The sequence below is a fragment of the Telmatherina bonti genome, assembly GCF_933228915.1.
Source record: "Telmatherina bonti genome assembly, chromosome: 10".
Lineage (NCBI taxonomy): Eukaryota > Metazoa > Chordata > Actinopteri > Atheriniformes > Telmatherinidae > Telmatherina > Telmatherina bonti.
The window spans coordinates 30,382,411-30,398,153 of NC_136628.1; positions in this window are offsets into that span (position 1 = coordinate 30,382,411).

The window sequence follows — 15,743 nt, forward strand, 5'->3', positions numbered from 1 at the left end:
TGGCTCAATCATGATGAGCTTCTGGACTCCGACGTTATTTGTCAAAACAAACACAATGAGAATCAGTAGTTCTCATTGTGTTGTTTGTGTAGTGATCCCATGAGGGGCTTTGAAGTGTGATGGATTAACGTGCCTCCTGAATGCAGCTGGCACCCCTGAGTCCACAGATAAAAGTGCACTCTGATAAAAAGATGTTTACTCTCCCACGTGCGTCTGCCCGCCTCACATTATTTCAGCTTGTTCTGCTCCAATTAATACTCCACTCAAATAAACTGTAAATATAGCAACAGCTTTAATTAGGCTTCCCTGTAATCTTGGCACAGTGAAACAGATTGCCACAGGTGAAGAAACACACCACTACCAATGGCATTACATCCTGCAGGGGGGAAGGGGTGAAATGGAGCGATAAAACTGAAATGTGATCCCTTAGAAATTAGCATGCTAAAACGGGCCTGAAAATATTTATGATCCCATCACAGTGGTTTTGTTTGTCTTTATTTTTTCTGTCAGTGTTTTAATTACAGCCGCTGCATAGAATACCTAATTCAGAAGTACTACACACACAAATATACACACATAAAAAATACATACTCACAATTTAATAATTACATGATACTATAATACTATGTTATGCTCGGCTGTATGGTACTAAAAACCTGTATCTGATTGTTGTCAATGTGTTTGGTTGCATATTATGTATATTTGTGCATTATTATATTTTTTTAAAAGTTCCAATATTATTCAGTCCACTGTAGAATCTAATGAGTTGGCTTTACTTTTTTCTTGTGTTTAAAAAAGGAAAAATGCTAAATTGTTGCCTTCAAGTGTGACTGAGTACAAATAACTGGAATGATTTGGGCTTATGTGCCTAAATAACCTTTGATGTGTGTTTCCAAATGTGAGTTTTCTTCTGCATGAAATTGATATAATTGTACATGAATGAAGAGATTTTTTTTTTTTTTGCAGCAGAAAACTTGTAGGTTGTCATTTTTCCTCTTTCCTGCCAGACTGTCGGATCACAGTGCAGCAGCTGCCTGTAAAACTGCTTTAAAGACATGGATTTCCACAAATTTCTAAGCAGTCACATTAACCAACCAAAGATAATTAAGTGTAATGAATTTTCATTTTCAATCAGCACTCTAAAGGTAAACTGAATTTGTACAACGACAACATGTTTTCCAATCCCACAAACTATAAATAAAAGGTGGATTATTGCTGGTATGAAGTCAGTATGGTGACCAGAAAGAAACCATGACATGTTTATTCTTTTAAAACATTTTGTATTCCCAAATAACCTTCTTTTTATTAAAGTAACATAACAAGAAGATAACAGAAAAGGTTTTTTTTTTTTTTTTTTTAAAAACAGGAGAAACTTTGAGACATTTTAGTTTGTGTGATTAGAAAAAAGAATAATACTTTATTTTAATTTGGAAACTGTTTAGTGATATTTGAGGTATTGATCAAATTATTTAAAAGTACTTTTAAAAATTAGTAAGTAATTTCAGGTATTATTAAGCTCCTAAAGTGCAAAGTTGGATGAAATAAAACCTCTAATTTCTTGTAAATAGAAGTGAATGGCATTGTGGGGAAAGCCCACCCCCCACCAGCAGCATCGCCACCCTCCATGGCTACATGATGCACATGTGGCCTCCAAAGTTCACGTGACTTATTTAGGGTTATATTACCAACGACTTGCATTAAAACAGTCATATCCTCTGAATATATTTGATTAAAATCAATGTTACATTTTACAGTGTAACAGATATTTGATTGTGCTAACCATAATAACTTTAGTTTTAGAAATATACTGTAATATAATCATATGTAAGAGTGAATAATTTTGAATGATTAATCAAATTATCAACAATTTAACTAAATATAAACAAACAAACCAGTAGCAGCGGATTTCCCTTCTACACACATTTTGTGTATTGTGACATTCTGATTAAACAAATTTAGAACTGGCTAAGGAACACAACATTTTAACCAGAACATCTTCGCTGCTGTGAAAGGGGTCAAACTCCAGCAGTACTGTTTATATGCCTGATAATTGTGAGTAATGTTAGACTTTGAGTTACTGAATTGAATGGGCCACTTTCCAATGTGCTCCTTCCCTCCTTAAGTGTCCATTTTTGACTTATTTATCTGTGAATTAATCTTAGCTGAGCTGGGCAATCTTGAATTGTGCATAATGTACTTGTTTTCCACCTGCTTTGAAACATGCTGAGAAAATGCACAAACTGCACTGAGTTAGCATGCTCTCTCTCTGCTTGTGCTGATGTGGAGTCATCAGATGTAGTCTGCCTACATCAAGAATAATTTCAGCTATAAGCTGCAATTAATTCAAATCATGCAAAAAAGATGCATGAATATATTAAATGTTTTGTCTCTGTCACACCTCTATCAGTTGGGATCTGCTTCTCACAACGGTGGGTCTTTTGAAATCATTCAGTGCTTTATTTGCTCGTCGTTTTATCTTTGCAGTTGCTGTGGCGCCGACATGTTTGTCTGCGTTTGCTCTGACGGAGACTAATAACTGAAATGCACATAAAATGTGCTGCAATATGTTTTATTCCCTGGTACAGATTGTCCCTGAGTTACCATCTAAAGTAGTTGAGTTTCTTTGTGTTCCAGCTTCCTACCTGCAGTCCAATGTTTGGTTCATCAATGACTCTAAATCAGCTTGTGGTGTAAACCTAAATGGTCATCTGTGTCTGTTGCAGCAGACTGATAACCCGTCTACTCAATACCCACTTCTTTTGCATCATATACATAGGTGCTAAGGTCCCTAATGACCCTTATAATATGAGTGGGCAGATTACAGGTTTTACATCTTGTTTATATACCAAACTGGATTGACATAAAAAATCCCTAGTTGACTGTTTCCTTTGTGTTGTTCATTTGGCCACTTACACATAATTGTTGTAGCCATTTTAAGGTTTGTATGGTTCTGTGTTGCAGCAGAAATGAAAATCTCATGACTAGTGATTGATGACACATGGAGATTGTTGAATTTTGATTGACCAAAACCACTAGATGTGAAGATCAGAAACCGCTGGACCTCGGAGCAACAGTGTTTTGTCCCACACTGCATTTTAGTTTGTTTTCATCAAAAAGTCTAGATTTCAGTCTTTTTTTTTTTTTTTTTTCGTCTAAATTTAGCTTTTTATTTTTACAATGCAGCAAATGAAAATTGGTGTCCAGAATGTGAATGTGTGTGTTGAGTGGAATGATTCCCTGGTGTCCAAAGCTAGTGGGTCAGCCTAGGGCTGGGCGATGAGACCTTTTAGTAATATCCCAATATTTTTATGGCATGTCACGATATACGATATATATCTCAATATTTACCTTAACCTTAAATTAATGCTTTAGTGCATACAATCACATCAGCAAGATGATTTTGTTACTACATTAAAACATAATTGTTCATACTGCATTAAGATATGCTGATTTTAAACATTCATGCCAAAAGGATGAAATTGTAACGAAGCAAACTGATCACAACCGTATTTATTTAACAGTTAAAGCAGTGGCAGAAACATGTCATTTTAAAACAAAATAAAGTGACTTTGCATGATGTAATAAATGCAACGTATGAAAATAGGTGCTCTAGGGGGGGACTTTTCAAATGATGAACTATTATAAGGCTTTGCTTTATGGATACGTCTTTGAGTTGTCGTGTATTTTTTTTTAATCGCAGAGTTTAGCATAGAAATCAGACTTATATTACAGGCAGAATGTCCTCGTATCGTCTCCAATAAACGGCTTCAGTCAGCTTTTAATTCAGGGTTTGATTCCCACTCCTTTCTGTACTTTCTAGAGACATGACGAGCTAGATAAATATTTAGCTTGTGTCACACACACAGTGGATGAGGTGAGTAAGTGACAGAGGCTGTGAATGTAATCAAATAGAATTAATTATTTTTGCGTGACGTGATAAACTTTGCAATTAACATCCCACTCTGTAATCCAGAGCGGGATCAGTGGCGGATTTGGCTGTTCATTGTGACTGTAGGTGGAGTCGTGCAGGTGTCCTCTCTGCTCCTCTGACTGGCTGCAGCTGCAGCCGGAGCGACTGAGTGCTTTAGGACGGGGAGAGACTCTCGTTTGTGACAATAACTTTACAATATGCGCTTTAAAGTCAGTCGCCAAAACACCAGGAAAGTCTCCAATAACTCCAGTAAAAGTCGCTAGATTTGTTGCTAGTTGCTTTTCACAAAGAAAGTCGCCAGATTTAGCGAGAGAGTCGCCAAGTTGGCAACAGTGGCTACACGCTGCCTCTTATGACGTAGCACGTAGCTCACGTTATGTACGTAACTAGGTGCGCTTGCTTTAACTCTCTCAAGGAGAGGAGGAGGGAGAAAACCCCGCCCACAGCTAAAAACAACTGTGTGACAACAGGATACTCGAATATGACGAATACAGGCATTTTCTATATCGCACAGGGGACTAGCCACGATATCTCGAGTATATTCGATATATCGCCCAGCCCTAGGTCAGCCATGCTGCATACACAATAATCATGAGAGTTCATGTTTCTGGTGCCCAGAAAGAAGACTTGGTGGAACCGAGACAGCTGGAAAGCTCTGGTATAAAGGGACAAATGGTGCTAAGATTTAGGGATCAGAAAAGACTTTTGAAAGCTGGGGTAGGTAATGTTGCTCAGAGACATTTTATTTTACTTTGGGTGAAGTGGTTCCTTGTCCTGATCGTAGTCTATACGTTTTGTAATCATGAACAATAAGAAATATAGTTAGACCCCTCAGTTTACTGTAAATCGATAAAAACTCTGACCAATCAAAACACTCAGGCCGAATTGAAGTTGTTCAAGCACAGACGCCAAACCAAACCAATGACTTCACTTTGTCAAACAATACACTTGTCTCCCCATCAATATATTTTGTAAAACTAATTTTAGTGTCTAAATTCAAAATAGCTGTAATGTTCATACATCTCTGCATCCATCTGACCACTTGTCAACCTGAAAGCTGGACAAATGGTCAGTCACACTGAGCAATAAGGTACACAATCAGGCATGTTTTCATACATTTATTTCATACTGTAATGGATGAGATTCCCTCTTAAGCTTCACTTGCTTTTTAAAGCAAACTTACAACTATTTCTTCAGATATCCAAAATTCATGCCTTGTAGTCTCCTGCAGATTTTCATACAATGCACGCTGAATATTCATCACAACTTGCCTTCTCACTGGAATATCTTATGAATGCACTTGTTCCCTCTTTCCTTCCAGTTTAATTGCAGTCTTTCATTGACTAAAACAGGGGAAGTATCATGAGCATGTTGCAGCGCTCCCTGCAAGGTCACAGAAACTAAGTGTCATGTGAAATATTAATCCAACAACAACAATGGTCATAAGTAAAAACACAGCTCTGATAATTATGTAGTAATTAATATTTATAAGCAGAGAGGAAAGGAAGAGCTCTGACTGCCTAGCAGCATTTTACTTGATCATGCATGGATTTTATGGAAATGCCTCTGTGGCCCTGTATACATTACTGAGATCAAGTAAGGGACAAATGCTTACCCATGGATATAGTAAAGGCTAAATGCAGATGGTGCTTGAGGTATTTGCCATCAGATTTATTTTGCATGTGTGTAACAAGCGCTTCCCATCCTGCAGTCTCAGGCTTCATAATTAAGTAATATTTCACCTACTAAGAGGTTTTATTTATGATGTGCACTGCTGTTACATATTTGTTCTACAACAGCCCTCTGGCTTCTCTTTCTCGCTGTCTCACTGAATCAAGAAAATATTCATCATTTGCCTTGTTAACATGAGAGAACTTGACTGGAAGTGGTGCTGTCAGACATCTAGAGGACCTGTAAATAAACTATTAGCTTTTCCTGTGAGAAAAGCAGAAACAATTCTTCGTTTGCACTTTACAGTGAATTTCCATTTATTAAACAAAGAGGTGGGCATAGGTTTATCAAATACAAATTTTACGTGTGTGTGTGTGTGTGTGTGTGTGTGTGTGTGTGTGTGTGTGTGTGTGTGTGTGTGTGTAAACTGAATCGTTACATTTTGCTGGATCACATTTTGGTTAACATTTGCTTTAGGTGCTCGACTGTATTTAGATTTGCACAAGTCTACCAGTATATTAAACTCTAAAATCATCTACTCTGTGAGGTGTAAATTATTGGCTATTATTCTTCACATAATTGAGCTTTTAATGATACTACCAGAGCTTGAAGTCATAATTTTGTTCTTCCTGCATCATTCTCGTTCAACATTTGCAGACATTAAACTAATTAAGATACTGTTAAAGTTGCTGGTAGTCAAACATTCATGCACATTTCTACAAATTCAGCAAGTCTTTAACCTCTAAACAAGTTTTCAGTTACTTGGTATCACCTTGCAAAGTTAAACTCTTAATGAGATTATCCTTGATTAGTAGCTAACAAGGTACATTGTTGTAAATCCCGTGTTTTGTTCCAGTTTGTATTGTTGCGGCTGCTATTAAACCCATGCTTATTGCTTGGAGGAATCCTTTATAACTCTTAAGTTGGCTCAGTAGCATCATGACAAATATGGGCTTGGAGAAAATGTTATCTCAACAAGAGCAAGAGATCTCGTCAACTGTTAATAAGACGAGAAAATGCCTCAAAAACTCAGTACATCACACTTGTATTAGGATCTGTTTCTCTTCCTGTTTGGTTTGGTTTAGGCAAAAACTACTTTGGTTTAGGAACCAAAGCCATTTGGTTTGGAAATGTCATGTATTTATATGCAGTTTATTTTAGAAAGCTTATATCAAGAGGACATGTTAAATGTTGGCTGCATTACACACCACATTTTCCATATTCGTTTAAATGTCTGCAAGATGTAGCGTATTTTTAATATGCAAATGTAATTGTCATGCCAACTTGACAAATTAATCCAAGATGTTGGTTTTTGTTGGCAGACAGTCTCATACAGTGGAATAGCTAGAAGTCCCTTAAGGCCTTCTTACTAGAGACAGTTTGAGATGGTTACTTACAGCTTTTTAAAAAAAGAAACAAAAAAAAAAAAACTTGCTGGCCACTATTTGGTTGGGTTAACGCAACAAAACAACTCTGTTAGGGTAGTTTTACATTAGAACTGAACTTTTTTTCCAGAATTTTCACATTTCAAGAAGAGTTGAAATGTAATCCGTCCGTCAGTCCGTGATATCTGCGGAATAAAGTGTGATATGTGGTGTGAAAGACAGATAATGCAAACACAAGAAGCGGCAACTATAAAGGGGTCAAAGACTTTTTAACTTCTCACTAGTGTTTAAAGTAAAGTGACCTCAGGTGTGATGTCAGTACAAAGGAAATCTTATTCATATAGATATTGTGTTAGTGCTTTAGGTTTTAGAAAGTATTTCGAGATATGTTCATAATTTCATCATTATATGATAATATAATGATTAATATAATTCATAATCTAAAACCTGACTTTTCTGACCTTCAATGATGCAAAATCATCACATACATCATCATATATCTGTTGTGCAATTGTATGCTTGATGCTGATGATGGCAAGTCTGTGACATATTGGACATATTTGGCCAGAATGTCAGGTGTGTCATACTTGAGTGCTCTAAAATATTTCACAATATTTACAATTAAGATACAATATGTAAATTAGATCACACTTAACACATGCATCACTTACCCAAATAAAATAAACCGTAATAATGCACAAATTATCGTTTAACATCCTATTATTAACTAAGCATGACACACTAAAAATTATTCAAAAAGCATCATAAAGCTTATAAAATGTCATGTCAGTGTATCCTGACATCACATGAATAAGTTATTTAAGTTAGTATAGACCCTTGTATAGCATTGAACACTCCAGTTAGGACGTACTATTGTTTACCACATTCACAGACCAACATGTGAACCTGCACTTGTGTTGCTAACACAAACTAATATATTCTGTAGCTAAGTTGCAACATATTAGCAAGAGGATGATAAAAAAGTGTTTCATTACATGTACCATAAAGTCACTCATAGGGACCTGCATACCTTTTATCTTTAGATCGTTTCTCTTCTTTCCTTCTCTTTCTGAGCTGGGCTCCTCATGGTTTCTTTGGTCTTTTGTTCATTATACCACGCCTTTGACTCGACTAAACCTAATCACTTTTCCATCTGTTACGTGATGTGAACAAATTCACGTTGATGCAGGCAGATCCGTCCCCCCCCCCCTTTTAAAACATTTTCACGCAATGAATGTAACATTATACACACGTGTTAATTTTATAAATGAAATATAAATATATTTATATTTGGATGCAGTAGTGTGTGTGTGGGGGATAATAAGAGTTCAGTCTGTCCCCTGCCCCCCTCCTCGCTTTTCCTACGTGAGTGAGACGAACCTGCTCATAACCTCTGCAGTTGCAAGTTGATCCCCCCCCTTCCCGTCACCCCCCTGCCTTTTCTTCTGACACACACACAACCTGCACAGGCCTACATGACTCTCAGCAGCAAGTTAACATGTTAGTAGCGCATAAAGCGCTTATTATCTTGATGTTGAAATACGCAGGATTCTTTTTCTTTAGGGGGCGTGTGCGCCCCCAAGAAGGTTGCGCCCTGGGCGGTTGCCCACATTGCCCATAGCAAAGACCATCCCTGGTTGTGAGTATTTTTAATGGAATGGAAAACACCTGCATGTTAATATTTCAAGCAACTGAGTGTTTGCCAGTGTTAGTCTTTACTTTCATTTTTACATGATCAGGATGGATGATGTGCTCCTTCTGTAACTGCACTGTAAAGAAAGTTTGGCATATTGAAGTATTTTTGTGGAGTTTGGAAGAACCAACAGCCCAGACTGGTGTTGTTTCTCTGGCTTCAGTCCCTATGGGCCACTGCCTTGCAGGTTTAAGATATTTCTCTGCCTCAGCTCACCTGGCTCAAATTAATGGGTCATTTACAGGTTTGCTTGGTTCTTGAGAAAAACCTGTTGCAGAAATCCATTTAATTTGAACCAGGTCTGTTCATAGCAGGTGGTGTGCAGCAGCTGAAGGAGGGAATAGAGATATTTCAGGCAAGCGCTGGATCACAGGGCAATGGAACTGGTTTTATGAGCAGAAAATCACAGACTGTATATGCAGACAGTTTAGCAAATCACTGTGTTTGATTAATTGTCACAGAATGAACAGTCAAAGGTTTTTGCAGAATTTAAATTAAACCCTATGGCAGTGTTTAATTAAATATAAATGAAAAGAAATGTGCGACTTGGATCTGAACAAGATCTGGAGGCATACAGCAAGAAGAAAATAAATGACAGCAAACTGACTCACTGGCCATCAGCTGCTGATTTAACACCATTTTCTCTCTGCCCATCACTTCTGTGTTGCTGTAATTTAAACCCAATCTGCAATATGGCATCAGTCTGAGCTCGCTGCCTCACAGTGAAAAGGCACATTAACTGCACACACACTTGCCTGCAAGATTCACTAAAAATGGGAGACCCAACACAACTTTGCATGTCTGTCATTATTCCTGGGCCACACACGGTGGTTTTGATCAGTTCAAAAGAATTCAAATGAGCTGGATCAGCTCTCCCCCTCTAGAGTAGATGGAAGAGCTTCTCTTGTAGATGAACCATACTCCAGCTCAGATACAGCACCGTGGGAACTGGTCCACTCACATCAGCTGCATTTCCAGGACTATTTTCTTGTTTCTTTTCTTAAATACAGCTCTATCTCTCTTTCCAGGCAGAACTTCTTATGTTTTACTTCTCAAACAAGCGCATTTTTTAAATAATAGAGCGGTTTTTGATTGTTGGTGACTCATCATCTGTTTTCAGTTATTGTCGATGTAAATGGATTTTAGGAGTTTGATCAATTTCTACCACAAATGTTTAACTTAAACCATCTCACAAAATAGTCCTTCACATAACTGTGTCATTCTAAGTAAATGCATGTTTACAGATACAGCAGTTTGTTGGTCAGTGAGTGCAGTGTTTATAGTACATGTTACAATTTACACTCTAAAACTTAAAAACCTTTTGTTTTTCTTATTGTTTAGCTTTGAGTGTTAGTTTAAGCCCTTTCAGCTCAACTGCGTTCATGACTTAGAAATTTTCTCAGCACGAACACACAAACCAGAAGTTTTGTTTATCCTTGTTACATAGAACAGTTGGGATGATATCTCTACTGTGTCAAAGCTGACATGGATAAGAAGCACTGCTTTCTGCAGGTAGTGTAGGCAACAACCCTCATGAATGCATTTCATTTGACAAGCGTCCTCCTTGCCCTTTGACCATCTCACTTACTCATTCCTACCTCAACGCCTAACTGAATGCCTTAATAACATGTGATACCACTACAATAACATGCTTTTACTTGACTTTTGTCAGAAACAGGTTTGTAAATCCCAAATGTCCGATTAGGTCATCTCTTTTGTTGTATTCCTTTGGGTTATAAAAAATAGAATGCAAAAGGATGGTGTTTGGCCTCCTGTCTTTGTAATGACCTTTGCTTTTCATAGCAAAGCCTTTCATTTTCTCAGGGGATTGATCTATTGTTAGTGCGCTCTAGTCTTCTGCACACAGAGATGCCTTTATACTTATTTCCCATTGCTGACTTATTCTCATTCTGCATTCTGTTTGTGAGTGTTGATGCTCTGGGCAAGAGCTTTATTGGTTTTATGTAGTTTCTTTCATCAACAATGTGGTGATTCCTGTTCCCTGGTGGGTGTGGTCAGCTGGGAACTGGAGGCACAGCTGATCCACATTTCTGCAATCAACGAACCACCTATTTAAGACCAGCTCTGCCTGCTATCCAGCGCCAGATTGTTGATTGCCCTGCGGTAAAACAGCTCTCGGCCTCAGCTTACGTTGCTTGTGCTAGACCTTGATTTGTAACCTGTCCTGTCTTCCTCCTGCCAGAGAAAGCCAGCCTGCCTGCTCGTTCGCTTGCTCCCCTGCCTGCCTGCCTCCTGATGCTCGCCAGTCTGCCAGTCTCTGAAAGTTCCGCTGGAAGAATTCACAGGAATCTGTGGGAAATCAATAAACCTCTCTCTGTACTCAGACAGTGTCCGCTCTTTGGATCCTACTAGCCTCTCACCCACAACAAATAATTCTATAAGTGGAGGGATTTTTTTTTCTTTTTCTTGGATTGCGTGGTCTGTATTCATCAGTATCAAAAGGGGATTTTACAGTAATACTATACAATAAGGTCCATCCCTGAAATCTTTTCACTTCATTTAAAGTTTACTTTCCTATGTATTTATTGGGCTTTACCTAATATTTTCTAGGTTGTTCAAACAAAATATGTAGTGGGAATAGCTTGGACGGCAAGCAGGCTGTTCTCCAAGTCTTTCTTTTTTTCTTGTCATCCTTAAATCTTCCAGAATAACAGATTAGTTAATAATAATCAATAATCTTTGAAGCCAAACATCCTTCCAGTGACACTTCAGTAGTGGCAGTCAGAGGCAGCCCACAGATGAGCAGTCAAGCTGACATGTTTTGTCCACAGGAGTCGTCTAGCAAGGCCTTTTCACTGTGCATCAGTGCTGCCAAAGTCACAGCTCATTAGTTTGGATTATGCAGCTCTGCCAGGGAACAAGTCTCTTTCTCTGATGTAACATGCCTGCAAATGCAATTCAATGAGAAATGCCAACACTTATTAAGAAGCATCCAAAGTCCAGATGTCCATTTATCATTCAGTTATCCATAGCATGAATCTGTGAATGTGTTTCTCCAAGGTGAATCCTCAGTTTAGTTATAACTTTAATGATATAAAACAACATAATATGCTACATCTTCTAACGCACGGCTGCCGGATGAAGATGTGCGCACATGTGAGTTTACACAAGAGGAAAGATCTGAGAAGGATGAAAAGCAATAAGAACATGTTTTTAGTGCTATGAACAGCATTAGCCAGAACAGATGTCTCACACAAAACTGTGGTATTCTTGAGGTTTTCAATTTCAAAGTTGAGTGAACAGTTATGCAGTACAAAGTAAATCCATATGCCCGAGTCTTCATGGAAAAGGTTCCGTCTTTAAGAGAAACAGCTGCAGTCTTAGGACACAGCTCCTGCTGGGCTTTTTTTTTTTTTTTTTTTTTTTTTTTTTTTATTGATTTAAAACCTAACCCTAACCCTTTTCCCATTTATGGCTTCAAAGTCTGAAATTCCTCTCTGAGATGGAAAAGGGGCTGATAGTCATGAAAGTCCATTAGAATAAAGCAAGTTGCACCGGCTCTTTCCATCACATGTTTGTCTGCTTTTGGGCAATTTAAAAACACAAATAAAGTCTTGTTTTGTTTTTTTTTAAGTCATAAAATTGTACAGGAGGTAAATTGTGTTCACTCGTTATAAATGGTATGTATTGTGCTCAGAGTCTACATTCACTAAATAAGAACAAACAGCACAGCAACTTTGCATAACATTTTGAATGTTGGCTTTCAGACAGGTTTGGTGTTTCAACATTAAAAAGGAGGAGCACATGCTGCAAATGTAGATTGGAGAGGCAGCTAGCATGGCCCCTTGGGTGGTGTTGCTCCACCTGGGATTTCTTTTAGGCTTCACCTGCTGTTTCTATAGAGAAACCAGCATTTCCACAAACTGACTATCATCTGACAGCGGGGCTATATATCAACAGTCAGCTGGAGGCAGACTCTCAATCAGGATTCATCATTTGTGAGACACCTGAGTCTGACTTATTTAACAGGTTGAAATTTTTTATCAGGCTTACGGGAGGGATAATATTCAGCCAGATGGTTTTATAGTCCCTAATTTTGCATTGACTGCTGTCTTTAAGTGTACAACAATGACTCTAGTCAAGTGCTACTTCTGTGTAACGAAGCAGTTGCCTGTTACTTTAAGTGTTTTAAGTAATAAAAGAAAAATAATAAAAATTTAAAGTAATGGTGGCACATTTGGGTTTGGTTTAGGCACATTTGCACTTTATTCACATTTGTTCACAGTTAATGTTCAATCATGGAATCATGCAAATGTTTATTAATATTTACCAATGTAATTTGTTTTCCAGACAGCTGCGGAGGAAAGAAATGATTAAATGTGTAGATGTGGTATGATAATGGCGTTAGCTCACCTGGCTGGTGTCCTCTCCTTTGGTTTATTCAGGCAAATGTTTCCCTAAGGGCCTGAGCATTTTTTAAAGGTTCCAGGAGAGGCCATCAAGCAGATGGGTGGGGCTCAGACCAAGGGCACTTGGGTTTTAGGTTTGGGAAATGGTTTTAGATTTAGTTATATAAATTTATACCATCTATGGGTAGGTGTGTGTTTTTTATATATATTTATAAAATTCCTTTAGGAAATTGGTTTTAAAATGTATTCAAAGGTATTTGTTATATGGGAAGCACCTCTGTTGGGGGGAAGGTGGTTTAGCCCAATCAGCAGCAGAAGGGATAAATGGGGCCATTTCGGCTCATTGGAGAGGGCTGCTGGTGGAGGCAAGGCTGCGCCACAAACCATTGGTGATTCCCCTGGTCTTAATACTTACCTCTCCAAAGAAATAAAGATGTTTGAATTGGAGTCTTTTTGAGTGGATGTCACTGATTCCAGCTGCTCAGAGGTAAGCATTCTTCACATTCTGCCCCACTGAAACACGTGAACTGAGCGATGCTAAACTACCAACAAACAACTGTAGTGGATTGTTAACACTCACAAACCGTTTCCAATTTTGTTTCATGCTGAAGATGGGCTTCAGCGACGCTTTAACAAGTTTGCTCACCTTTTATTTACAGCCAAACAGCCGTGGCATTGAATTCCTATATTACAGAGTGGATCATCCCTTTTCCTGTACAGGTTGCACAGGTCCACATACACCTGTTGACAGGCCCAGTAAAACCCCAGACGAGGATGCAAAATTGGTCCAATTTAGATTTTATGGAGCAGCTTCTGTTTTGTATAGTATTGTATTATTGGGAGAGGTTGCTTTAGCAGCTCAGTGACCACTGATTTTCTGCCAGAGCCAATTACATTCAACAGGCTCCACCTCACCTTCCTCCCAGATAACGACAAAGCATTTCACAGGGCTTTTAAACACTTCTTGGAGACTTATCTATAGCTCTGATGGCCTGTCCACACTAATCTATATCAGCCACACAACTACCTTACCTTTGTATTGATAAAGTAGTGCTATTTTATTAGACCTAAAGCTGGCAGAACAGCTCTTTAGGGAAATATCTTAGTTTAATGGGTTTGGCAAAGACAAGGAAGCTATTTTTTGTGCTTTTTTTTTCATAAACTCAACATCCTTCCCTCGTTTCAGTCAGGGCATATAACATTTTAATAGTCTATAATAAAATTCTGCTTTAAGTTAATGTATCATTAAATTGAAATAGAGTGGTTTATACAGTGCAATTTTGTCTGTTGTGCAGAAACAGCCTGAGCTTCTATCAGATCCTTTGTGTTTGGTGGCTTTATTGATACTTAGCCAGAAAAGAGTAATTGGAGCTCTGAGGAGAAATGAGAAAGAGGGAGACAGAGAAACACAGGGTGAAGGCAAGGAAGAGAGAGATAGAGGGTTTAATCTATGGGTTGTCAGCCCAATGCTAGATGAAATCCACCACTCGTTTGATGAGGAAAGGCCTTTAGGTGCAGGTCTAATGGGAAGGATTGGGAGAAGGATGACTCCAATCTACAGGTCAATCGTGGTCAGGGTTTTCTGCCACTGACAGGACAGATGCATTATTAGGTCTGCAGGCTGAGGGGGAAATATTTGGATAAATTTGAACTATGTTAAAAAATGAAAAAGCCCTCCACACCCAATGTAACCATGAAGATTTTTTTTTCTAATTTAACTGAGGAAAACTTTATGAGAAACTTGTCATCCGCTAATCACACATAAGGGGTCATAATAAACTGAGGAATAAAGGATTAATGAGTTTAAAGAGTGGATGCAGGGCCAGCAGTTGGCCTCTTCTTTGAGGAGCTAATGCTGTTATCTCAGGGTGTACCTGTCACTAATCTGATTGTGGTCCTTTCATTCCCTCCATGGAAAATTGATGTTGAATAATGAAAAGTGGTGGTGCTCATACAAAGCACAAGGCCACAGGGATTAGTTCCCATCCAAGAGGCATTGATTTGGTTTTAATGCCCACAAATATTGATGGACTGCAAAGAGAGGAAATACAAGGCTGGATTTCTATCCAAGCTGCTGCTCTGCATTTGCCACTTCTGCAACCTGTGGTGCTATTCAACCACAATAAAGGGAAAATCACTGAGATGCTAATAATAGCAGTGGTTCAAATAAATAAATAAACAAAACTGTTCCTTATTACAGCTCCACGCAGGTAAACATCAGCTCTATGCTTTACTGTATTTAATTCCTGCTAGATGTGAGTGGCCTCGTCTCCAGAGGAGTTACTGTGCTGCCATGTTTGTTCGAAGACTAGCAGCAAACTAGCACAAGGGGGCCAAAGTTCTTTGATCACTGGAATTAAAAGGGAAAAAAAGGTTAAATCTCTTTGTAAGAATGGCTTTCATGCTTTCTCTTTGTATTTTGTTATCTCCATCTCTATCATTCCTATTTGTTACGATGAAGCGTACCAACCAGCAATACTGTGTGCACACAGAATCGTAGCAGAGATCTCTGAACTCAATTGCATTCCATACAAAAGAGGTTTTGTACTCGAGGCATGAGCAAGCTGCATATCAAAAGTACTCATTCACATCTTTCAATCAGACGATCTGCCTTCAGGCCATGCCTAGTAGTACTTGTTTATACTCCACCTATGTGCACTGAGTGTGAATGTGCAGCTCAAAAATAGTCCAGT